General features: G+C 41.1%; 1 long non-coding RNA gene across 7 annotated transcripts in view; it reads right to left on the bottom strand.

The window, feature by feature from the left end:
* Nucleotides 1-25,716, bottom strand: part of LOC149126131 (uncharacterized) — a 340,361-nt gene that overhangs the window by 131,294 nt on the left and 183,351 nt on the right. For 6 of the 7 annotated variants that reach the window (XR_016235422.1, XR_016235424.1, XR_016235421.1 and 3 more), the window contains one exon: nt 131-216. This is a non-coding gene — a long non-coding RNA (uncharacterized LOC149126131). Of the gene's footprint in view, nt 1-130; nt 217-25,372; nt 25,509-25,716 lie in introns of those variants that run through there. The other variant, XR_016235426.1, reaches the window with a different exon arrangement.

Below are 25,716 nucleotides of genomic sequence, written 5' to 3'. Positions count from 1 at the left end.
TTCTGCAGCCCGCCTATCTGTATGGTTTATTGTAGCTTAGAGCTTTGTAAAACAAACACACACACCAGTTAATTGGGTTATTGCGATGGAAAATTGGGCTACAGAACAGCAACCTCTCTTGCTGGTGTACCTTTACAGCTGGTAATGAACGCTCCAGCCACGTCGGGGATGCTGATTTGTAAGGTGTTCCGTTTACAGCTTGGCGATTCTGTGGGCCTGCGAAATAAGAGGTGATGCCATGAACACAAAGAATCACACCAGATAACGTTCCACCACCACCACACTCCTGCCCCAGCTGGCTGGTTCAGAACTTTTAGCACCACCACCCACACCCTGATCCCTGCCCTTTCAAATATACCAGCACGTCTGATGGCCATACTCTCAATGTTAGAGACCAAAGGCCCCAGAATGGAGGGAAGAGAAAGTGGCTGATTCTTCCAGCAGCCCTGCTTTCAGAGCACCTGCAGGGGGGCCTTGGGAGGAGGGTTTTTTTCCTCCTAACTAGCAACTATGAATGTGAAATATTATCAGAATACAATCATTTGATCGGATTAGGAGTGCACTCGACTGGATCATTTTCCAAGAGTCCTTTTGGATCATGCTTCTCCCGGCTGGGATTTGGGGCATTGCATGCCTGGCCTTGCAAATATTCTTTGTGAGGGAGGCCCTAAAGCCACGACTTATCTGGGTTTTCAGTCTTTCTCAGCCACTCTCCCACCAACCTCTAGCTGCCAAATGTAAATCCCAAATGAAGTGAGATCAGAGTACTGGGATTTTTACCACTACTCTCTATGAGATACCCAGAAATGAATAGCAGGGTGACAGCTAGTCTGTGCAAACAGCAAATTCAAGGTCCCAGGCTGGGTCCTGGGCTGTCAAACATTCTGGGGGGTCACCTTGGTCAATGTCACAGCACAGAATGGTAGTCCCCAGGGAAACTATGGTCCAGGCCAGCCCAGGGCGGCCAGCCCATGGCAAACTCAACAGGCATGCTCTGCCTCCAAATTCTCTCCCCAGAATGCAGGGAGGGGCCTACTTGATCAATGTGGGAAGAAAAGCAATCCACACAGGAAGGCATGCTGAGAAAAGGAGGTGCCAATGGCTTCCCCATCAAGAGCACTTGCAAGTCAAAAGGGAACTTCACCAAGTCCACCACATGACTGGGAGAAGAATGGGCTAGGAAACCAGGGCCCTCACACAAGCATCCACTCAACCTGCTGAGTGGGCTTGAAAACTGGATAATGAGAATCAGCTTTCAAACAGGTCAGGTGCTGTAAAAAGCATGGGAATACCAGGTCTGTTTTATCCAGGAGCTGCCAATTGGAAGAGGCAAATCACACACCTGGCTCTCAGGTACAAGGTTGGTCCACAGGGTGAGTGGAGGAGTGCCCAGTTTCTATGGCAGCTTTCGGCAGTGTCAGGATACTTACCTACCTCAGCAATCTTACTGGACATGAAACTTCAGAACTAAAAATATTTGCTTTAGGATAATCAAAATCCTAAATGGAAATATCCTCCTCCCCTAAGCCTGTCTGTGACAATGTCCCTGCTTATTGCCACTTTAACTCTGGAGCAGAGGCTTAGACTAAGTTGGGACAGCCCTGTAGGCAATCCTGGCCCTAGCACCTAGCAGATGTGTGGCCTGGAACATACCCCTTAACCTTTCTCTGCCTCAGTGTCCCCATCTGTAAGTCAAAGACAACTATATTTAACCTTTCTCGTATTTTAAGGATTCAGTGGGATAATGCAAGTAATGTACTTAGAACACTGGCTGAAACATAATAAGCACTAAACAGATGTTACTTACTATAAATACACCATTAATATTATCACTGCTTTACGTGTGAGGAATTGAGACTCAGAGAAGTAATATTCTCAGTGGTACACATACACACACACACACACACACACACACACAAGAAAGGGCAGAAATTCAAATTCAGGACTTCTAACATGGAGCCAAGGTCTTAACCATCATAGAGGCCACATTCTCCTGGGGAGACACCCTTGTACCCAAAGGACTCTATTAGTCAACCAGAGCCTTTTCCAAACCATAAACTGAGAGCAAAGAGGGATGTGTGAGATATTTGATAAGGTACTGAAGACAGGGTGTTTGAGAAGGCCTCAGGAGTTCAGATCTGGGAATGCAAGTTCACTACAGAGAAACCACTTAATGTCATAATTTCATCCCAAAGGCTTCAGATTCTGAATCAGACTGAAAGGTAGTGGCAAAGAGAAATTCACTCAGGGCAAAGCCACTGTGAGTTGTGCTTACTGTTGACTGTGAGGTTGCATTTAAGAAGTGAGGACATGTCAGCAAACCCAGCCTCCAACAGTCCAACAACCCTGTGGCAGGCAGGTTATTATTATTATTTATTATTTGTTGATAGATATTCAAAGCTATCAGTCAGATCTTCCCTCAGGCCAGTGAGCCAAGGAGGAACGAGGAACGGCACTAGAAATTTCAACTTTGGTTCCCCAAGCTGCTCAAGTGCTCAGAGTTATTAAAGCACACTTCCCTATTGCTTTCTGATCTGTGGGGTGCTTGACCCTACATCTGACTTCAAGCTTCTGTTTTCCCTGCAGGACAGGGAACAGAAAGTCAAACAAATTTCAAAGAGGGACTCCAGAGATGAGTGAGGAGGAACTAGAGGAAAGGAGGGGGTTCCTGGGAGTGTTGATATGTGAATTTCATACCCTCATTTGTACGCTCATTGTCTTACCCTTTAAATACTCTACAAACTCTGTACTCAGGGAGGCCAGGAAATGAAGACACAGCCAAGAAGTGAAGGATAGCAGTGTCAGTGGCAATGCAAGTCCATGCAATAAGAGAGGAAAGAGTGAAATCAGATCATAGTGGCAACTAATGACCACATCCCTCTCCAAGGCATTGCAAACTTTGTGACCTTGCCTCTGACTCACAATTAGAAAGAAATACATTTCAGAACATGCTCCCACACACAGGTAATAGAAACAAAATTTCACTCCAAGAATACTCCAATATGGGAGGCAGATATCCCAAGCTCCCAAACTGTGGCTTAACCCACTATACCACAACACCTGATAAACCTTTTTACTGTAATATAAATGTAAAATGTTATCTCAAAAAGTAGGAAAAAAAAAAGGAAAAGTAAGGAGGGTGGGAGGGAGAGAGAGTAGGGAGGAAGAGAATATCATTATGTTCTTAGAATTGTATCTACGAAGCACATTGAATCTGCTAAAAACTAATTAAAATTTTAAATTAAAAAATTTTTAAAAAGAGAATGTTTATTCCCATTACACAGTGGAAACTGAAACCAAAGGGGAAGAAAGGGCAGATGTTTGGTCTGGTGGTTAAGTAACTTGTTAAGGCATTTGGAAACACTGGGTAACTAGGTTTGGTACTTGGCTATGCCTCCTGATTCTCCTTTCCTGATAATGTGGACCCTGGGAGGTAGAGGTAATGGATCAAGTCATTGGGTTCCTGGCACCTGTATGGGAGGCCTTGATTCAATTCCTGGCTCTCAGCTTCAGCACCACAGCCATTGAAAGAACTGGGGTGAGAAACAGCGGTAAGGAATATTCTCACTTTTGCTATATTTTCCCCTCTCTCCTTTTCCCTCTCCCTCTCAAATAAATAATTTTATTAAAAATAAAAGGGAGAAAGACTGAATTCAGAGAGACACAGTAAGAAAGAACTGTAATCTAGATATGAGACAACTGTCTACACTTTGGTAGTTGAAATGGAAAGAAGAGTGTATGTTCCCAAGCTATTTATAAGCCATATACCATGGGAATTAGTGGCCAGTTCATTAGGGAGGTTGAAGGAGAAGAAGGAACGTAGAATGACACTTAGGGTTTTGGCTTGGCTTAGTGAGTAGAAATAGAAAATACAGGCCAGCGCCACGGCTCAGTAGGCTAATCCTCCGCCTTGTGGCGCCGGCACACTGGGTTCTAGTCCCGGTCGGGGCACCAGATTCTGTCCCGGTTGCCCCTCTTCCAGGCCAGCTCTCTGCTGTGGCCTGGGAGTGCAGTGGAGGATGGCCCAAGTGCTTGGGCCCTGCACCCCATGGGAGACCAGGATAAGTACCTGGCTCCTGCCATCGGATCAGCGCGGTGCGCCAGCCACAGCGCGCCGGCCGTGGTGGCCATTGGAGGGTGAACCAACAGCAAAGGAAGACCTTTCTCTCTGTCTCTCTCTCCCTGTACACTCTGCCTGTAAAAAAAAAAAAAAAAAATAGAAAATATAGTGAACAGCTTAGAAATGAAAGATGATTAATTTAAAGAACTGTACATTTATGTCTGATGTTCGCAAAAAAAAACAAAACTGTAAGTGACTGTATCTGATAGGCAGGTGCACATATGCTTCTGAAATTCAGTATCAGAGATTGTGGAATCATTCACATATACATAGTTTTTTTAAAGATGTGAAGGAAGATATATAAATATGTTCAGACAGTTAGGATATCCTATCAATTAGGATAGAAATTCTCAAGGAAAAAAAGGAGGAGAAGGTGGTACTTGTTGCCTTATGTCTCTAAAATGTGGAGGAATGTGTTGGCTTTAGACATAGCTAAACGTCAAATGTTCAAAGGTAGCCTCAGCAGTCTCTCTCCATCTTTTATCTCAGTGTTTTTCTCTCTTTGAAGGAGAGAAATAGCCACCAATAGCTCCAGAATTATGTCCTACAAAATCATTAGCTTCTTTGAAAAAGCACTATTCCTTTCAATAAATCCAGCAAAAGTGCCTGGCTGCAAGACTGGGCTATTCGAGTCGGTTTGCAGCGTAGCAGGTTAAGCCACTACCTGCAGCGCCAGCATCCCATATGGGCACTGGTTCAAGTCCTGGCTGCTCCATTTCTGATCCAACTCTCTTCTATGGCCTGGGAAAGCAGTAGAAGATGGCCCAAGTCCTTGGGCCCTTGCACCCATGTGGGAGATCCAGAAGAAGCTCCTGGCTCCTGGCTTTGGATCGGCACAGCTCTGGCCATTGGGCCAATAATTGGGGAGTGAACCAGCAGATGGAAGATCTCTCTCTCTGCCTCTCCTTCACACTCTGTGTGACTTTGACTTTCAAATAAATCTTTAAAAAAATTGTGCTGTTCTCCCAGCTCTCACATGGTTCACTTCTCACTCAGCACTGGACGTACATATCAGGTTCTCAGTGAAGATCTCACAACCACATCATCAAAGAAAGCTCCCTCAATCGCTCATTTCACTTTTATTTAGCTTTATTTTGATAGCACTTATGCCTATTTGCTATTATCACAATAATTAATTTATGCAATTAATTATCTGTTTATTACCTATCACCACATCTAGAATGTAAAATCCATGAGGATATAAAAATCCATGCTTCTCTTCACCTTCTGGATTCATGGTTTCTAAAGCAGTACCTCTTGGCATATACTGGATGCTCAATAAATATGTGTTGAATTAATAAGCTCTTATCATGATGGGAGAATTTACACCAATGAAACCCTACAAATCATTTGCTCCCTTAACCCACAGCTGGCTCTTAAACATTCTCCAGCACACTAAAATCTCACATAGGAAGACCAGTAGAGGCTTTATGGGTTCTACCAAAACAAATCATTTTGTTCTTACTAAGAGAAGGCTGTAATGAATGCTGAGTGGACCAAAACAGCAGATGGCCAACATAAAAAAGTTGAACAGGAAGAGCTCATAAACCAAGGAAAGAGACATCACAAAGATAAAACCTTGTAGGGCACCACATTTGAACAAACTGTGGGAGAAGAAGAACACAAAGAGCATATATTAGGAAGATACTCACAAAATAAGAAAATCTAGTTATTGTGGTACTATAGTAGTCAAAAACTGAATTTTAACGAAGAAGAGATAGTCCATTATTTGATATTAGAGATATAAAGGAAATAAAAGGCTGTGATTAAACACAAGGAACTTTGACATCCACAGTTCTCTGTTGGGCAGAATTAATATATGAGGGTCACTGCATTCATGACACAGAACTCTTTTTCTCCTCTTTTGGGGTTCTTTGTACCTGCAGGTGTAGGGTACGGTTCTACAGCTTAAGTGGCTTTTGGTTGTACCATTGGCACAACAAATTTGATCCTCTCCTTGGGTGGTTATCATCTGCAAAATCCCTAATTGTACAATGAAAGAACTTGAAGGCATATCAAGTGTCTAGTACAGATTAGCAAGCATTCATTTTGTGTTTGGTTCATTTTATTTTTGTAGAACCACTCATTTGAAGAAAAAAAAAGATGGTAATTTATTTCAGGGCTAGGTTTGACAATGTCTTCCTGCTTGGAAGCCCCCTATCCCCAACTGGATACCAAGTCTGTGTTCAACAACCATTAATATCACTATCTAGAATTCAAGACCTAGATAGTCATAGACTTAACACTACTCTCTCTGATCTCACATCACTTACATCACTGCTCTGAGCTTCTATTTTCTCTTCTGTAGGAACAATAAAGGTTGGACTATACTGTTTGGACTTATCTTCCAGCTATCAATTTCAACCTATGTACTTTGAGATACTTCTCTGTTCCCCTGATTATCTGCCATATATGGAATCCTTCTGAAGGACTGAGGGGAGAAGGAATAATACATTACTCAATCACCATGCTAGTACCAGAAGGGAAAGGAGTGAGGAGAACCATAAAGCAAGCTGCAAGCAAGAAAAATTAACATCAGACCAGAATTCATAATTCACAGAATCAGAATAAGGGCAATAAGTACTGGCTCCCCTCCATAAATTGTTTATTACTGTAAATTCTAGAAAACCATCAAATATCAGTCTCAATTTCATCACGACCCTACCCCACGGACAGTGTTGTAACAAGGCAACAAAGTTTTCTTTCCTTGCCTTTAGCATTTCACAGGCCACAATTCTCATTGGACTGGACCCAGTCACTGCAATAACTTATGTTGGCTAAACTAAGAGATGATTTATATCACTTAGGGTTCTTTGGTGGCAAGCAACAGAAATTTACTTAACGGGATAAAAGAGCAATTGTTGGAAGTCTACCACTCAGCTTGTAGAATAAAAGCAAGAGTTGGTTAATCAAGGACAAGAAGGATAAGAACCAGGCAGCTAAGGGATATCATTCAACTCATGATATTTTCTTAGGAGTGCTGCTATCAGATGACTCCCTGCTTGCCTGTCTCTCTGTGCATCTGCTCAAGATTCAAATGATGGGGGAAAACTGCCTATTCTGGGAATTAAAGAGCAGTGACTATTCCCAGAACAATGGTGTGTATATAGTGCATGTGTATGTATGTGTGGATATGTATGTTTTATGACATGTGCATGTGCATTGCATAGATGCATCCATATGTGGTATCTGTGCATATGATTCTGTGTGTAAGAGACTGCATGAAGTATATATGTGGATTGTGAGCTTATATATGCATGTGTTTGTGCACATGAGCAAGAGAGAAACATAGTAGAAAAAAGTCAATAGTATATGTTTTTTGTAACATCTGCAAGATGATTCTGAATTTCAATAACATGTCCTGTTAGCTATGTAACTAGCTACATCACCTATTGTTTCTAAACTTTAGTTATTCTCTTTGATAAAGTTTGGGTACTGATACCTAGCTTTCAGGATTGTTCTAAGGATAAAATAAGTCAATGCATGTATGCAGTAAGCAGGATGAGTGGCACAATAACCTCAATAAATAGGAATTAATATTTTTACTATCTTATTATCTCTGAGATAGGCTATGTTGTTCAAAAATAGGTCAGAAGCAAGTCAAAATAGTTTCTTCCTGCCCCAAGAGTATCCACGTTAAGAAATTTATTCCCTTCTCTGTTCCCAGAAGGCTGTCCTCTCACTCTCAACTCAGGGCATTGACTCACAAGCTTCTTTCTGTCTGGAATATGCCCCTTTCTTGCAGTTCCACACCTAAATTTTCCCCTCCTGCAGGCCTGGGCTTGACTCTATCACTCCCTTAAAGCCATCACCCAGCTAAGTCTCCCCAGTCTCCTGCTCCTCTGAGTGACAGCATCCCACAGAGGAGAGATGCTGACTGTATCCAATGTCATGGTTCCCTGGGGGAAAGCACGGGGCAGGGGAGGGAGGGGCCCATGTTGAGAAGTATCCTGAGATCATATCCAGAATCATCACAAAAGAGCAGCATAAAGAATGAGAGACATCTGTTATGGGGTAGAAGAAGTCGATGCTGTGAGCTACAGGATGCTGCCAAGTTATTCTCTGTGCAATGGGTTGTACTGTTCACTAAATACTTCAATCGAGCTCTTTCCTTGAAACCAGTGACCACATGTCATACTTTTTATTTATGACCTACTCCAACTAGTGTGGTGCAAAGAACAAGGCAGGGGGATCAATCAAGGCTGGTGGGAGGGCTTATTCATTCCTTGTCTGGTATCCAAAAAACATGAGGTCATGTACTACCACAAACTCTAGGGTATCTAGGGATGATGAGCAAATGCCATCCACAACTTCATAGCAGGAAACCTGGAGAAAGTGGCAAAATCCAGTCAAACAAAACTGGGTGAGTTTCCCGCCCACCTCCAGCTTGGTAACCTAATAACTGTGTGAAGTAGCCGCATCAAATCTATTTCCTGTGCCCCCTTTCCACTGCCAAAAATGGAGCTCAAAATGTCCATGTTATATGGTCAGTGAGAGGATTAGAAAAGATCACATTTCCAAAGTCTGGTCCCTGCTCTTGGCAGAAAAGTAGCATTCACTACATCAGAATTTCATCTGAAGATGTTAATAATGAACCTGAGAAAACTCACAAAGTACTAATAGTATTATCCCTGTCATGGCTATCATGTGGCAATCCAGTTTTCCAGGAACATACCCTACAATGACTTTTCCTTGGGTAGTATCTCTGAGTGGCATGTATGAGGAATCCCCCTTCTTATCCCAATGGGTCTGCACTGCACTACTTGCCGCCCCATCTGCAGGTAACCTGGAGTTCTTCCCACTGTACAGCAGTCCCTCTTCAGGAAGGAGGAGTAGGGCTGCAGTGTTCCAGACACGCTTCATACTGAATCAAGACTGTATTTCTCAGGCAAAAGCAGGGTGAATTTACACATGTAGAACATCAGCCAGGATCAACAGAGACCCTGGATTACCTTTGCTTATGTAATTTTCTGGGGAAATCCATGGCATTAAAATCACTAACCACCCAGCATCAGTTGAAATGAGTGCCTCCTCTTAGAGCCAAAATTCAGTCTAGGACCCAAAATCCACTCCAACTCATAGATGGAATATTTATTTCTAAGAAGAGCTCTCATTTATTGGGTGCTTACTATGTGCTAGGCACTAAAATAAGAACTTAACAGTCATACTTGATTCTCATAAAACCCCAAGAGGCACTAAAAACTATGCTTCTCCTCCAGTCTTTATAAAACTCAGTCATTATCTCAAATACTGTGTTTCTGTCATAATTAAAATTCCAAGGGACATGATTGATCTCTGGGCTTTATCTCTGCTTTCTCAAATAATCAATACAATCACAAGAAATCCAGCAGGGAGATGGCCAGGAGCAAAACTACCATCCTAGTTCCAGAGCACCCAGAGATTTCCTTCTAGAACATTCATTAGCCCAGGCAGTAATTGCTGGAGTAAATCACCACCCCACACTCAGTAAGGATATAGTTATTATAACAATTGCCACCTTGCACAATGCTCATGCCATTTGGAAATGTAGGTCTAATTAGCTCTAAGCTGTAGAAGATTTGAGTATGGTAGTTTCATTTTGGCTTAATGTTTGGTGCCTGGTGTAAAATCTGAATTTATTACTCTTTTTTTAATCTTTTCTGCGTGGCTCAACCAGTCGTATCAAAACTACTGCATGTTATAGACTTTAAAAAGTGATTCCCTGTAGGCATTTTAAGGTATAGGATCTATTATAGGAAGATATATATTTGACAGCATACTGTTTATTACTCAGCTCTGCTACATTGTTCACAGACTGGGTGAAATATATTCACAGTGTTAAGTAACACTTTATTCCAGGAAGAAGAAACACAGAGTAACTTCCTTGGGCAAGTACCAGAATCCATGTGTGGTACAATTACAGCACTAAGAGGCAAAGGTGCACCTACTCTATCAAGAGCATCAAAAACAAAGGAGACTCCTTAAGTGCTACATATTCCCCTAGAGTCTATTAAAAAATTTTTCTACTAAAAGAAGTACTGTCAGCAATGGGTAATGTATGTTACAATTCTGAACATTTTCAAAACTAGAACTCAGGTAGCCATCACCCCTCCTACTCCAGATAACTGAAGTTGGTTATCTTGAAATGGAAAGAAAGTACCCTTGTTGTTCTTTTCCACATTTACCTCTTCATTCTATTTGCACCTAAACAGCTCAGCTCTTTTCCCTAGCTGTTGAAGGGACACTGGTCAAAGAGGCCCATCAGAGTCCCATACAGGCTAAGTGGAGTGCTTCCAACAATGGCCATGACTTAGTTACCTCCACTCCATACTGGTTCACTCAACCTCAATCTCCTAATTTCTCTCATTATTTTTCTGTTGCACCCCATGCCCTCAGTTGTGCCTCCGGGCACAACCAAGCCTCTCTGCTTGGTCCTCAGTGGGACTTTACTTCCTACCTTCACCTTAGCATTGCCCTGCAGCCCTTTGGCCACTTTCCAACCATTTATAATGTTACGTGAGCCTCAGTCCAATATCCCCAGCACTCTGAAGGCTGAGGATTAGTCAGTATTTTTGAGTAGAAAAGATTCCAAGTAAAAAGCAAAGTGAATTAAGGCAATTGGTCCCACTCATGTCCTATGCATGTCATTACCCAACCTTGTATAGGGTCTTCAGTATGGGGTCTTCTCTACTGTTCCCCCTAGAACTTAGTACCACCCACAGTGTTCTGTCCTTCAAAATGGCTGACGAGGTTGGGCAAGAGTCATGGAGAAGCCAAACTAGAGCCTGACCTCAATGAGCTACAAAATAACCAACCTAGGTACCACCTACCTCCAGAACTCTTCTTATGTGCAATCATTTTATCATTCAAAACAGGTTCTAATGGATATGCTGTTACTTTTCAAAGAAAGCATACAGATTAGATTTCACAAATATTAGAATCTTTATCTTTACAGTACACAAACAGGCAGAGAAAAAAGACTGAAGACTTGGACACAGATGTACATCTTGACTTCCTTAGTCACTCTGTTTCATGTAGATGCCTGTATTCCAACTGGTCCGTTATCTCTTGAGGGCAGGGACCATATCTAATAGTTCTTTGGAGAGGGAGTGTACTAGCATCTTTTACACCTTCTAACATCTTGATTGGAATCCCAGCTCTGCCACTTACCAGTTGTGTGATCTTGAAGATTCAATCTCTCTAAATTAAAAAAAAAAAAAGTAAGGAAAATGGTACCTACTTTATGGAATTATTCTAAGATGAATTCTGATCATCTATGTATTAAACTGCTTAGCAGAGTGCATAGCACATTGTAATAATTTTCTAAAGAGTCATTATTAGTTTTATAAATTTACATCCCACCTAGGGTACATCCTGACATTTAATAAAACTTTGTGAATGAATGAAGGGATGAATGAATGAATAACAACTTTTATATTGCTAAGAGCATTCTAGGGGCATAAATCTTGAAGGCTGGAGACACTGAAAGCAGGCTGATCTTGCAGTATGATAAAACTTTTAGAACCACATGCTCTAAAAGCTTTTAATCTGCTTTGCATCAAATTTAATGGTTCCTTCTCTATTTTTAAGAATCTCTTTGTAATATTTTCCCAAATGCAACATGTTACTTTCTTAGGAAACATACCCTTCTGGATCTTGTTCCCAAGGACACAGAACAGAGCTGCCTCTAATTTCATGCCTGGTATCAGCTTTCCATTGCTGAAAGGCCAGGTCTGACTGCCGGGGCTGTCTCCACCTTTGCCCTCTGCATACCCTCGCTCAACATTGAGAAGCTATTGCCAAAGATTCACTGAGAGTGAATAGGGACCCCAGAACATAGTTTTCTCATGGTCAAGAGCAATGGGACAGCAGGGAGGAATATGTCTGACCAAAGAGCAATGTCACAGGCAGAACACCATTCAGGCTTTTCACATCTAGACATTGAACTGTTTTCAAATGTTAACCACATGTTGAGCTCTTGTAGAGGGAGCTGGGAATTCCACCCACATCCATACTTCAAGACTGGCACATTCATTTCCACAGCCTCTGGTAATCTTAGCTACCAAAGTTTTTAAATGAAGTCCCTATCTAAGAATTACTCTAAGCAATAGGAAGTAGGAAGCTGCCTTGGCCAGAGATTATGATATGTCTCCAGTAGAAGCTCATAACCAGCAACTGCTCTTTTCTGAAATATGGCACTAGCCTTTTTACCTCAATTTAACTCAACCGAAGGACCATTTCAGTCTTGAGACTGCACACTCAGTTGTATTATCCACTCAATTCCACATGGATATCTGGCTCATCCTACACTGCCATGTGCTCCCAGGGTTTGCTCCTGCAAACATTCCCAGTAAATCTGCACACGAGTTGCAGGGTCTGCTTCCAGGAACTCTGATGTAAGACATAATCACATGAGGTATTAGAAAGATAGCAGTATATTCATGAAACTTATATTCTAGTGATGGGAAGTGGGAGTGAAAGAAACAGAAATGAATAAAATCATATAATGTTAGGTAGTAATAAACACTATGAAGATAAATGAAACAAAGTAGAGAAAACAGAAAATGAAGAGGGTGTTATTTTTAATAGTAACATCAGATTATACTTTCTTGATAAGGACACTTGAGAAGAGACCCAAAAGAAGTGAGAAAAGCATGTCAACATCTTAGGGGAGGATATTTTAGGCAAAGGGAAGAACACATGCAAAGGCCCTGAGAAGGAAGCATCGTTAGTGTGTTTCGGAATAGTGAGGAGGCCAGAGGGGCTAGTCTGAGGAAGAAAAGGGAAAATTCAGTTATAGTTAACCTGCTTTTAAATTATATTTCTGGCTGCTATGTGAAAAATAGGCCAGTGTCGCTCCCCGTCTTCATGGAGGAGCGACACTGGACCCTGCGCTGTTCTTTTGTCTGCTCGGCCCTCCCTGGGTTTGCTGCTGGTTCTTCCCGGGTTGGCTACCGTCCCTTCCACCTCCGTGGAAGGGCGGTTCCCCCTAGCCACTTTCCCCACTTCCGTGGGGGAGCGGCACACCGCCGGCCGGCTCTCTCAGGGGCTGCACAGGTGTTCCTCTTAGATGTTCCCCTTAGATGTTCCTGGTGCATGTTGTCTCTCTCTTCCTTTATAGTCCTCTTCCGCCAATCCCAACTCTGCTACCCACACGCCGAGTACGCTGCTCTCCTCCAATCAGGAGCAGGTCCTACAGTTTATTGGTTGAACTGGAGGCAGCTGTGTAGAAGCTGTTTTCTCCTCTCCCAGCGCCATATTGTGGGAGAGCAGATGCATAGAATAAGTCTTAATTCCAGTAACAGTCTAGTCCGAGTTGCTCCCCACAGGCCAGGGCAATGGACAAGGCTGGCATTAAAAAGACCAGCTGGGTGGTTAGTGCAACAATCAGACAAGAGATAACTAACCCCAGACAACCAAAGAATCTGAGCATCTTATTACATGCAAATCTGTAAGTTATGCAAGAAGACATACCACCCTACACACCTCTGCCCTCCCTCCAATACTTAAACACCCAAGCCCCACTTTTATGCCAATATCAGACGAGTGGCTGCTGGAGAGAACTCTTTTCTCCAGAAGTGAGTTGTGCTCCACAGGAGGTGTTTAGCGATCTAACAGCCATGCAGGTAGTAAGAAGTAGTCAGGTTCTAGATATATATTTAAGGTAAAGGCAAAAACTTTGCTGAATATTAGCCTTAGTTTAGAAAAAAGAAAAGATGAGAGAAAAATCTGAAGAAGAAAAAAGAGATTGGGGGGGGGGGGTGTGCAGGAAGAAAGGAAGAAAGATGAATTTACTATCATTCTAGTGAACTCATGGTTCTTCAACATTCAGATATTCTTGACTAGAAAAAGATGATTCATTAAATTCTATATCCCAGGTAGATAATTTTAAACTAGTTTCTAATGTAAAAACAATTTGTAAGAAAATTTGGTATCCTGAAAGAAATCTGAATTTTTAATAAACTATCACATTTTTCACCTGAACTATTATGCAAGGAGACACAAAAGAGTAAAAAAAATTTAAAAATCAACATTTAGCTGTGCAATGCATACTATTCCCTTCAATATATACTGTATATTCCCTTTTCCCTGGAAAACACACTGGATAATTCAGATTCCCACATTTATAGTTTTGTATTATTACTCTGTTTTCATCAATAACTGTACATATAATGCACAAGTTACTAAGTGGCCTCTACATGCAGGGACAGAACCAGAGAGGAAAAAGAGGTACACAGAAACATTAAAATGTGGGTAATTCAGTGGCCAATCAATTCGCATAGAACCATGCTTGCTTCTCTTATGTGTTTTTTTCTTAGACTCCAAAAGCAGTTCTTTGGTACCAACTCCCCTGGGAACTTATTTCCTAGAAGGGAGCTTGCTAAATCTTAAAACGCTAACCTTCCCTTTAAATTTGCATATCTGCATTCAAACGGGTATCAAAGGAGAGTAACTTAGCAGAGTTGGAGAGTCTCTTAAGAGTTATTTGTTTAAACATCTATCCCATGTATTCATAAGTTCTTGGGGTACTACCCCAGACAGATGGCCCTCAGGACTGTACTTAAACATCTCCGACAATGAACAACTCATTTCTAGAAAAACGAACCTCTCCAGCCATGTGCTGACTTGAGGACTGTAGGGGACCCAGACAATAAGGCCATTAGAAGGACACACACACAGGCATGTCCTTTTTGCTAAAATATGATGCTCAGATTTTATGGTTATCTGGAGCTACTTTATTTTGCTGTTTCTCTGACTTCTGAGACCCCCAGACAGAGCAAACTTCTTCATTTGTGAATTAAACACCCTCCAACTATGCCCAGACTTAAGAGGACTCCCATTAAAATAAACTCAGGGCTGGTTGTTTGATTTTAAGTCTCTTTAGTCCCTGGACTAGCAGACAGGCATGTGGTTGGAAAGGACATCTAGAATAATGACCTCCCAGTTCTCTTGTTGTGGCACCAGTAATCCCCTTTATATTCTGGTGTTTTGTAGCATGTTTATGGTTTTGTCTTCCTTCATCTTAAAGGCCAAACAAAAGCTGACTCCAATTGCTGCAAACACACGAGGCCCTAACCACAGGCCTCAAGCAAGGAAACAAACAAACAGAATGCATGGGAACCCAGTTTTTCAGATTAAGTATGACAATGGTGTAGGGTCCATATGTCTTAGGAATAGGGGAACATTTTAGGTCTCCAGGGTGTCCCATCAAATCAGAATCACCAAGGACCCATGCAATTGCTCGTTTTTCATCCTCGGTAGAATGGCATATGGACTCTGTCCTTCATTTATACTTAAAGATGGATGGTCAATTGTTTAACCCTGGTGTTTTTAATTAATTGGGTCTCTACCACCAAAGCTTTAAGTAAAGTCATTTAATTTAGACTTTGCTTAGCAGGCTATAGAAAAATCAGTATGTTACTATTTTTCATTAATTTTAATTTTCCATTTGGCTCAGTCAGTCAAGGAGAATAGGACTTTGAAATTTTGTGAACTGAGTCCCTATAGACAACAGAAAATATTAGATTTATTGTTGGGAGTCAGTTTTTTTTTTTTTTTAACTTAAGCCTAGGTATTACTAGAGCATGCAAAAAAAAAAAAAAAAAAAAAAAAGAGCATGAAAGTAACACAGAAATTTTGACTTTATTCCCCAATAGAGAGATGGAGATGAGAATACACTTTTAGATTATTTGTGGATTCAAAATGTTCGTTTACAGACTTAAAAAACCCAAACAGTCTTCAGTCTCAGTATTCAGAGGGAGGGTTCGGTAAGGAGAGATTTTTTTTAAAGGCTAGCGAGGCAGTCTGGTTGTATCCAGCATTGCCCCTACTTAATGACCCTCTTGTTATTTGGCAGCTGTTGCCAAGGGGTGGTACCTGGTTTCTAACAGTAGTACCTCATTGCTGGTTGTAGTGAGAGCATGTGAGGAATCAGTGGCCTGCAAAGGGCCATGTGGGTTAGTGGACACCCCTTGGAAAGAATGTGCTTTTCTTCAGTTACCTAAAAGGATTGTTAATTCTCTCCCTTGAAAAAAACCTAAAGAGCACTCAAGTACAACTTCATCCTAAAACTGAACAGAACCAATCTGTAACAAAAGGGTTGTAAGCAAAGCATTTCCAGAGCTCGCATTTCCTTAGAAAAGAACATAAAATATAATTTTGATGACAATAAGGCAATTTATTCATTTCCAATAAAAAACCTAACCATTGAGTAAAGTGGAAATTTCTGTGCAAGGATGATTAGGATATTCTCTTCCTGCCATCAAGCCACACGGAAAGCAAGGCATGGGGGTCAATGAGGGGCCTGGTGCTCATGCAATCAGCAGGGGAAGACTAAATGAATGGGCTATTTGACAGCATCCATCTCATAGGAACAACAATTTTGCTGAACGGACCATAAATTTTCTAAGTCTTCCAGCAAGATTCATGACCATACACCATACTTGCCCTAACCTGCCACTAGAACCCAAAACAGAAAGATACGAAACTGAAATCAAACTCCTTCCACTGGTCTCAACATGGGTAGTCCACAGAGAATTTTGGGACTTCCTTTCAGGGTGATTTGGAAGCAGATGCACACTGACCTAGGCTTTCAAAATATTAAAGACATCTAAGGTACAGACTAAAATAGCAATCCAGAATTTATTCCCAAGTCCTTGATTTTATTATAAAATAACTAATTGGGCACCTTCAGAGGATGACAGGAATCAATTCATTATCTTTAAAGCTGTTAACTAAAGCAAGAGAATCAAGCATTTATCCTGCATGTGTTATTTGAACCATACTGCTGGGTAATCGAAGGGTAGATGAGTGGAAGCATATGTTTATACATATTCCAGCTAACAAATAAAAGGAAAAAAATGGAATTAGATATCACCATTCAGCAATGCCCAGTGTATTAGCAGATCCAGATACAACATTGGCTGATGTCATGCACACATACAAACACACAGAGCAAAAATGAGACATTGTATGCCTCCTATTCAAAGAACACTATGCCTCTTCCCCAGTGGGTTGAACCTGAATCTAACTGGGTCCCTGGATAGTGCACCCAATTTGCAGAAGACATAGGAGCATGAATATGTGAATAGCAAATATACATATTGTAGGGAAACTCTGTAGGTCAAAAGATAAGCGTTTTTTTAAATATTTACTTATCTGAAAGTCAGAGTTACATGGAAAGAGGAGAGGCAGAGAAAGACAGAGAGGTCCTCCATCCGCTGGTTCACTCCCCAACTGGCTGCAACAGCTGCAGCTACACCGATCCGAAGCCAGGAGCTTCCTCCCGGTCTCCCACATGGGTGCAGGGGCCCAAGGATTTGGGCCATCTTCTGCTTTCGCAAGCCATAGCAGAGAGATGGATCGAAAGTGGAACAGCCGGGTCTCAAACCGGCGCCCATATGGGATGCTGGCACTGTAGGCGATGGCTTTACTCGCAACGCCAAAGAGCCAGCCCCCAAAAGATAAGTTGTAAGAAAAAGAAAGGGACAGAAAAACTTTCAGGGAAGTGGGAGTAGGGATGAGATTGCACAGGGTGCATTGAGAACCTTCTGGGGTAACTGACATTTGGTGATTATAAGTATGAAGTCTTATGACTCATTGAATACATCTACTTTGTGTGGCTTTTTGGATCTGTGCTTGATTTAACAAAACAAAGTTTGCAAAATGAGCAATCTATTCTTCTTCTTTTGTGTTTATGAGTGCTGCAGGCTGAGAATGGTTTCCTACAATCTATAAAAGACTGTGTCTATTATTCTTACATTGCCAAATGTAAAAATATTTTCTAATAGCTATGTCCATTTTAATCTGGTGATTGGATTCTGTCCTTGACACATCTTGGGTTTACTTTGGCCCCAGAACAATATTTCTATGAGGCCCTCTAGGAATATAAATCTAGCCCAGGAGATCTAGTGATGACAAATAGAACTGTTAGTGTGGGAGCTGAAGTCAATACTTTTGAGTCAGCCTTCCTATTGACCAGAATGTGATGCCAGTGTGGCTATGGGGAATGGGTTACTTCAGCATCCCAGCATAATGCCAAGATGAAAAAAGAGGATTTCATCAAAGCCAGTCAAGAAATCATACACCATTTAGGACTCCTCTCAGATATAAACAAGTGGCAAAGCTAGAAATAGTTCATAAAACCCTTCTAGGGATGTAGTAAGGTGGGAGAGATTATTGCTGAAAATGTCCCAAAAGACATGGAAGACAAGATGAATTCAACTATATCAAATTTTACAGATCCCTCTCCAGTCCCCTTCCACTGCCTAAGCAGACATTGGCTGCATATGTGTCCATCCTGGCCCAATAAAATAAGAGCCCCAGCACTTTCCTCAGATCAGCCCATCTCATTTCCAGGCAGTTTGTAGCTAATGCCTTAATACAAGACAACTGGTACCCTGAAAGAAGTGAAGACCTCAGCACCAGTCCCATAAGACCTACACACTTGGTTTTGTAGCCCCGTGCCCCAAATCATTTCTGACTATTATTTTTAATAATGAGGATGATAAATTATTTTTGAAGTTCATGGCTCAAGAGCCCTTGGGACTAACTTATTTTAATTTGGCCAATAAAATGCCTTGAGTCAAGGCAAATTGTAAGGGGATGCAGAGATTTGGGAGTATAGAGCATGGGAGAAGAGGGAGCTATTGGAAAAATCTCCAAGCACAAAGCGCTTTATAAGTCTTCAAAGCACTTTTAAAGTCAATCTGATATGTAACTAAAAGCTAACGAGACTGCACATATACACCCCTCACCTAGACCACATTCATCCTGGGCATGTAAAATCCAAGAAGCAAAGTTTTATGGGAGCCAGAACCCATAATGGGCCTGCCTCTCAGGAAGCTGCTGAAATAAGAATTTTGATGACCTAAGCCAGTGGCACCCTAGAGCACAGACAATCTCTTTGTCCCACTCAAGGTCTTGAAAGGAAATGTGGACTCCATCCCTTCAGAAGTCAAGATCGATGGACTCTGTGGTAATAATCCTTATGTTAGAAGCCATCTTGCTCCAAATTCTCAGTTTACTAATGGGAACCTAGAGTCCCAGGAGAGTACATACACACTAAAGGTCACTGAAGCACATGCTACTTGCATCTTCCTCATCTTCCTTGAAGACAAATCCTCAGTTTTGTTTGGGTAATCATTTGCCATACATCCACCTGCTCAGAAAAGGCACCCCTGGTTACTTCCAGAGTGAGATCAAATCCATTCCAAGTGGTCTCACTGCACTTAACAGTGACTGGTTTAATCATGGACATGTGGCCAATCCTAGTCAATGAGATCTGAGGGTAGTTTGCTAGAGAATTTTCAGGAAATATTTTCCTCAATTAAAAGCAAGAAAGAAGAAAAATGAAAAAAGAAATACCTCTGTTCTTCAAGGGTTACTATAATGCCCATGAATGACATCTGGAACTTCTATAGCAGGCTAGCATACAACCATGACAAGAAGGTTAAGCCAAAATATGGCAAACCTTGAGTCCTCAGAGAAGTCATGAAGCTGAAACTCTGGACTTCTTGTGTCTGAGTTAATATATCCTTATTCCTTAATTCATTTCTTCTTTTCAGCTTGCTTGCAGTCTAAAGCCTCCTGGCTGATTCAATCACACAGTAATGAGGATTACAATCACACACCATAATTTATTGGCCAGGAAAGCCAGTATTCAAGGAACTAGTGGAGGTTTCAGAAATTCTATCATTCAGGGGTAGTCTAGAATGGGCTGCAGTAAGAAGCAACCCCAAATTTCAGTGGCTTACAAGAACAAGGTTCTATTGCCTGCTTGTATAACATATATATCAGAGTTGGTGGAGTCTTGCTTCAGAGACATAAGGTAATAGATAAACTTTTCCTGAAATATTGCTGGTCTGTGACAAGGAGAATAAGAGAACATGAAAACAAAAACATGAACAGGTTCTTGAAACTTTTGCTCAGAAATGACACATTAGTTTTACTTACACTCCATTAACCAGAAATATAACATAGTCGAACATGATACCAACAAGAATAGAAAGAGCAATTTCCTTATTTAAACTCTCCCACACTTAGTCTGCATTTAACACCTCTGAAAATTAGTTAAGCATTCTAGAAATAATGAAAAGGGCTACTGAATTATTTTGTAAGTATTGCTAAATTATAGAGTATTTTATGAAACAGCACAATTGCCATGCTCTTTCACTATAAACTCTTTACAATAATTTTTCATAATGGAATGTTAATATGTCTATTAAAAGGTTTTTTCAGGGGCCAGCATTGTGGTGTAACAAGTAAAGCTGCCAGCTGCGATGCCAGCATCCCATATGGGTGCTGGTTCATGACCCAGATGCTCAATTTGTGATCCAATTCCCTGAAAATGGACTGGGAAAAGCAGTGGAATATGGTCCCGGTGCTTGGGCTCCTTCTACTCACATGAGATACCTGGAAGAAGCTCCTGGTCCCTGGCTTCAGCCTGACCCAACCCTGTTCATTATGGCCATCTGGGGAATGAACCAGTAGATGGAAGATCTCTGTCTCTTCCTCTCTAACTCTTTCAAATGAATCTTTTATAAATTTTCCCAAAATAATAAAAGGTTTAAAAAATGAAGTAAAATACCTTGCTTTCCCAATCTTACCCACCACAGATAAGTCGCTGATAATTTACTACTTATCTTCTTGTTCATTTCCAAGTGCATATCTTATTACAAAAAATAGCCCTCTAGGGACATAAATTATGGTACATCTGGTTAAACCACTTCTTATGATGTCAGCATCCCATATCAGAGTGCCATTTCAAGTCCCTGCTGCTCCATTTCCCATCCAGGTCTCTGCTACTGTGCCTGAGAAGGCAGAAGAGATGGCCCAAGTCCTTGTGCCACTGTCACTCATGAGGGAGAACAGGATGAAGTTCCTGGTTCCTGTCTGACCTGGTCCAGCTCTGGCTATTTAGGTCATTTGGTGAGTGAATCAGTGGATGGAAGATATCCCCTTCTTTCTGCCCCTCTGTTTTTCAAATAAGTATTTTTTAAAATACCACTCTATAAAATTGTGCAAAATTTCACCTATCTTGCTTTCTCCCCTAATGTCATGGACATTTTTGCCTGCTAATATTTAAATAATTACTTCTTTCCTTTTAAAGATTAGATAGTATTTCATGTGTGTACAATTTATAATGTATCATAAATACACAATTTATATAACAATTTCCCTATAAATGGACATATAGGTCATTCTAATTTTTGCTTTCATAGGTAATTCTATGCCATTCTTACTTTCACAAACATACATAGATCTTTGCACACTCCTAAAAGTATTTCTATAATGTAGATTACAAGAAGTTGAAGCTGAACAAAAGGTAGGCACATTCAAAATTTTGATAGATAATGCCAAATCATCCTTCAAAAAATTTATACCAATGGTTCCATTTGGACTTATGGGCCCATTGAATCCAGTCAACAGTGTGTTAAATAATGACCCTTTTATACAGAAGTAGGTCCTGAGATCTTTATATTAGTCAGTGAAAATGATTCAGAGACATATTTACAATGGTCCATCTTTTCAATGTGCTTAATACTAATGAAGCAGTGAGACAAGACAGAAAAATACTAGAAACACATAAATCACTTGGATGGTATTAGAACCTGGTTGGACACTTGCTAAAGCAGCCACTAAAAAACAGAAATGCTAAGAGAAAATTAGGCACTGTGAAGGATTTTCAAGTGCAGGGACAGGAGAGGCCTCCAGAAAAAGAAATTGCATTTACCGTTGATAGAGAGCCAGGTGAACTGTACAACGAGGGCTGCTAGAGATGAGGTTGTGGGCAGCACCAGGAGGGGAAGGGAGAGCTTTGTTATGGGCTGGTGAGCTCATAGGATTGGCAAGTTAAACTAATGACATTAGGGTCAGGGTCTCTACTTCAGGCCAAGCCTCTGTCTTGGGTCATTCCCCGCTCCCCTCCCTGCAGACAGTCTTAGCAACAGGGGATTAGTTTGAATAGCCGATCTACAAGAACAAGACTAGAAGAATTCTGCTACCCCTGTGTGAGCCCCTCATCTATAAACTACCAATATAGCTCAGCTACTTCATTCCCTGAAGGAAACACTCAAGCATTCAGCCCAAAGGATATAGCGAGGTCCCTAAAGGGTCTGGATACTAAGGCCTTTTCCAAATACCTCAATCTTTAGCTTTCACTAGAATCTCAGAAAAAAATAGACCAATGGGGATAGTAACGGTCCCCCTGTATGCTTGGGTTTCCATGTAAAAGGCTAGAAACTAAGAAATCAGGACACAGATGCAATGATACAAATACTGACACACCTTCCTTCCAAGCCCAAGACATCACCAGCTGATGATAACACTTTTCCACTAGACATAGAAATAGGCTCAAAACACTTTTCAACATGGCCTTTCAAGCAACAACTACCATCAGTTGGTACTGAAACCATTTGTTGTCCTTGGTCTATAACACCAAAGAGTTATTTCCTTTCCAAGTATTCAGTCTATTCAAATTACCTATTATCTCACCAGCTATGTGTGTCTTTCTTAAGAAACTTGCGAAGTTTTGAGATTGCATACAAACTTGGATAGCCTACATTGGCAAACAGGGAAAGACTAATCTATCTCTTAAAGTGTTCCCCATTACACCCATCTTGCCTACCAAGGCATCATCCAAGCCCCAGAACTCTCACAAAAAAAGGTTTTCCACAAAAATATAAGCCTTTCACATGCACTCCACTAATATAAGGGTAGTTATTTCCATCATTCTATCAACTAATATTTGCCGAGTTCCACTCTGGGCCAAGACAGATTCTATACTCCTGTGATAAAAGAATGAAAATCACAGGCAAAAATCCCCGCCCTGTGGAACTCATATCATAGAGGAAAGATGCAGACAACAAATAAACTAAGTAAATATTTATGAATTCCATTGATGTTAATGCTAAGCAAAACCCAATAAAAGGTGGATAGAAGTATTGGTCGGTAGGGGTGGATTGAAATTAGGGAAAGGGGGGCCAGCATTGTGGCATAGCAGGTTAAACTGCCACCTGCAAGGATGGTTTGCATTATGAGCACCAGTTCAAGTCCTGGCTTCTCTACTTCTGATCCATCTCCCTAATAATGAGTCTGGGAAAGCAACAGAGGATAGATCAAGTGTTTGGTACCATGGCACTCAAGTGGAGATCCAGATCAAACTCCTGGCTCCCGGCTTCAGCCTGGTCCAGTCCTGCCATTGTGGCCATTTGGGAAGAGGTCAGGGGATGTAAGATTTTCTCTGTCTCTCTCTCTCCTCTCTCTCTTCTCTCGCTACCCACCCCCATAACTCTACATTTCAAATAAATAAATAAATAGTTTTTAGAAAAAAGGAAATTTTTAAAACGGAAGACTTTAGTGGGGAGATGAAACTTGGGTAAAGATCTGAAGAAGGGTAATAATACTGGGGAGATGGAAGTAGAGAGTGGAGAAGAGGGAGGGGAAAGAAAGTATCTGGAGAAAGAGCTTTCCAGAGATAGACCCTGTCTTGGGAGCCGGTAAGGAACAGGGAAGAGTTCAATCCAAGTGGATATACACGAGGGTGTAGGAGAGGAGGTCAGAGAATGAAGTAAATAGGTAGGTGTGGGGGGTGAGGAGTTACAGTTCATAAAGGGTTTCATTGTGAGCGTCAAAGGAAAGATCCCTGACGTCTATCATCTCTGCCTTCACTGATGTTCTAGTCATCTTGGACGACAAATAATATGCACATTGCTATAGATAATTTATTCTAAATATAACAAATGTGGCGAGTTCATAAGGTGGAAGTATCACACACAGTGGGAGATAGAACAGGATAACCTGATGGCATTTGATGACCCAGGAAGGCTTCCTAGAAGAGGGGACATCTAAGCTGAGTCCTGAAGTATAAAAGGAAGAGATTGCCCAAGAAAGAAGGGGAGAAGAATGTATCCAACAGAGGACACTGTGTGTTCCTGGAGGCTCGATGGTCTGCTGGAGGGGCTATGCCTTTGCAGCACGTGGAGCAAGACAAAGGGGGAGATTTTCACCTAGAGCCACAACCTTTTGGGCCTTAACATGTTTATCAATGGGTTTAGACTTCATACTGAGCCAAAGAGAAAACTTTTGACAGATTTGAAGTAGAAAAGGGATCAGTTTGACCTTTTTGTAAAAAGATCTGACTGCCACACTGTCATTCCTACTAGTCTCTTAGACTCCTGAATGGAAGCTGGCTCGCTTTTTAAATTAACTGTCTTGCAAGCACACATTTCATTTCTGGCGAATGGAGCTGATTTCCCCCCATTCAGTAAAGTCTTGCCCATTCCTCCTCCAACCTGGGATAGCTAAATCTCCAGAGACGGTTTCCTATCATAGGCAGGCCATGTATACATGTACACATGTTCTCATGTACACACAAGAACACTTCTTGGAGAGTTAGCAAAAGAAAAAATTGAATTTCCTCTATTTTCTTCAGGCTTTTTCCATACAGAAACTCAACAGATTGCACTATTTCAAACTGGAAAAAAATCGTATCTCCACAATCACCCACCATCTTACAAGTTTCCATGGCTGACCTAGCCTTTCTGCCTTGATGGAAATGAGACTTTTCCAATGGTTGTTACATGGATGTTAATTAATTAATTTGTTAGCCATGTAGACATGTGTCAGAGGTGCTCTGTACCAAAGAAGACAAACTGTTTTCCTGCCGGCAATCATTGTGTGCCCTCAATTTTCCTTAAAATGCAGTGTTGACAAATCTCCAAGCAGCAGGAATTTGTTGTTGTTTTGTTGTGTTGTTTGTATTTTAAAGTTTTGGTATAGTCCATACTCTAAATGAGGCCTCAAAAATATTTCTGATTAAAAATTCATACAGCTCATGACAGCATCTTTCTAGAATATAACCCCTGACTAATTCATGCTCACTTAGCCAGCAGTTTTCTATTTATAATATTTTACAATTTCTGTGTATTTGTATTATAAATTATTAAATGGCATCAAGGTTTTTATTTTGATGAGGGAATTTTTGATGAATCTGACAGTGTAATTACTTCACATCCTGCTCTGGATTGCTGAGAAAATATTTAATTTTATTTACCTCAATGAATAATTAAAGCATGCAAGTGGTGGGCTCCCTTGCTGTGCCTTCTAGCTTCTTACTTCTGTTCGCTTCTTGCTAATTAAAATAGTGATGCTTCTATGTGTAGTGGCTTGGAGAAATAAATTACCAGTGGGGAAGGGGGTGGGAGTGTTGTGAGATAAGACTTTAAAAACATAAAGAAGAGAGGAGAGAGGGAGATGATGGAAACTTGGTTTTGCTTTATTTCACATTTCTCTTAAGAGTGAAGAGCAAGAATGTTGTTTATTCAGTGAACTACAATTTCAGGAACTTCTTATCCACCACCTTCTTCAATGCAACAGCAGAAAACATGAGCAGCACCAGCAATTGACCCTGGGGAGAACACACAACTTCATGAGAGTTTGTGTGCAATCCTATTAGGATCAAGGGTTACATCTATATAAAAATTCCATTCAGTTATCATAAAACACCAGAAGGTAGGCACAAGGCCAGCCTAAATATTCTTCCTTGAGAAAGAGGAAATTGAGGGTTTGCTCAATGGACGGTCCCCAGGTTTCCTGATACCTCATCTACTGGAATT

Source organism: Oryctolagus cuniculus, chromosome 6, assembly GCF_051225735.1.
Source record: "Oryctolagus cuniculus isolate XC-2025 breed Fujian yellow rabbit chromosome 6, ASM5122573v1, whole genome shotgun sequence".
Classification (NCBI taxonomy): Eukaryota; Metazoa; Chordata; class Mammalia; order Lagomorpha; family Leporidae; genus Oryctolagus; species Oryctolagus cuniculus.
Note: the sequence above shows the minus strand (reverse complement) of the source record. Positions and strands in the feature narration are given on the sequence as shown.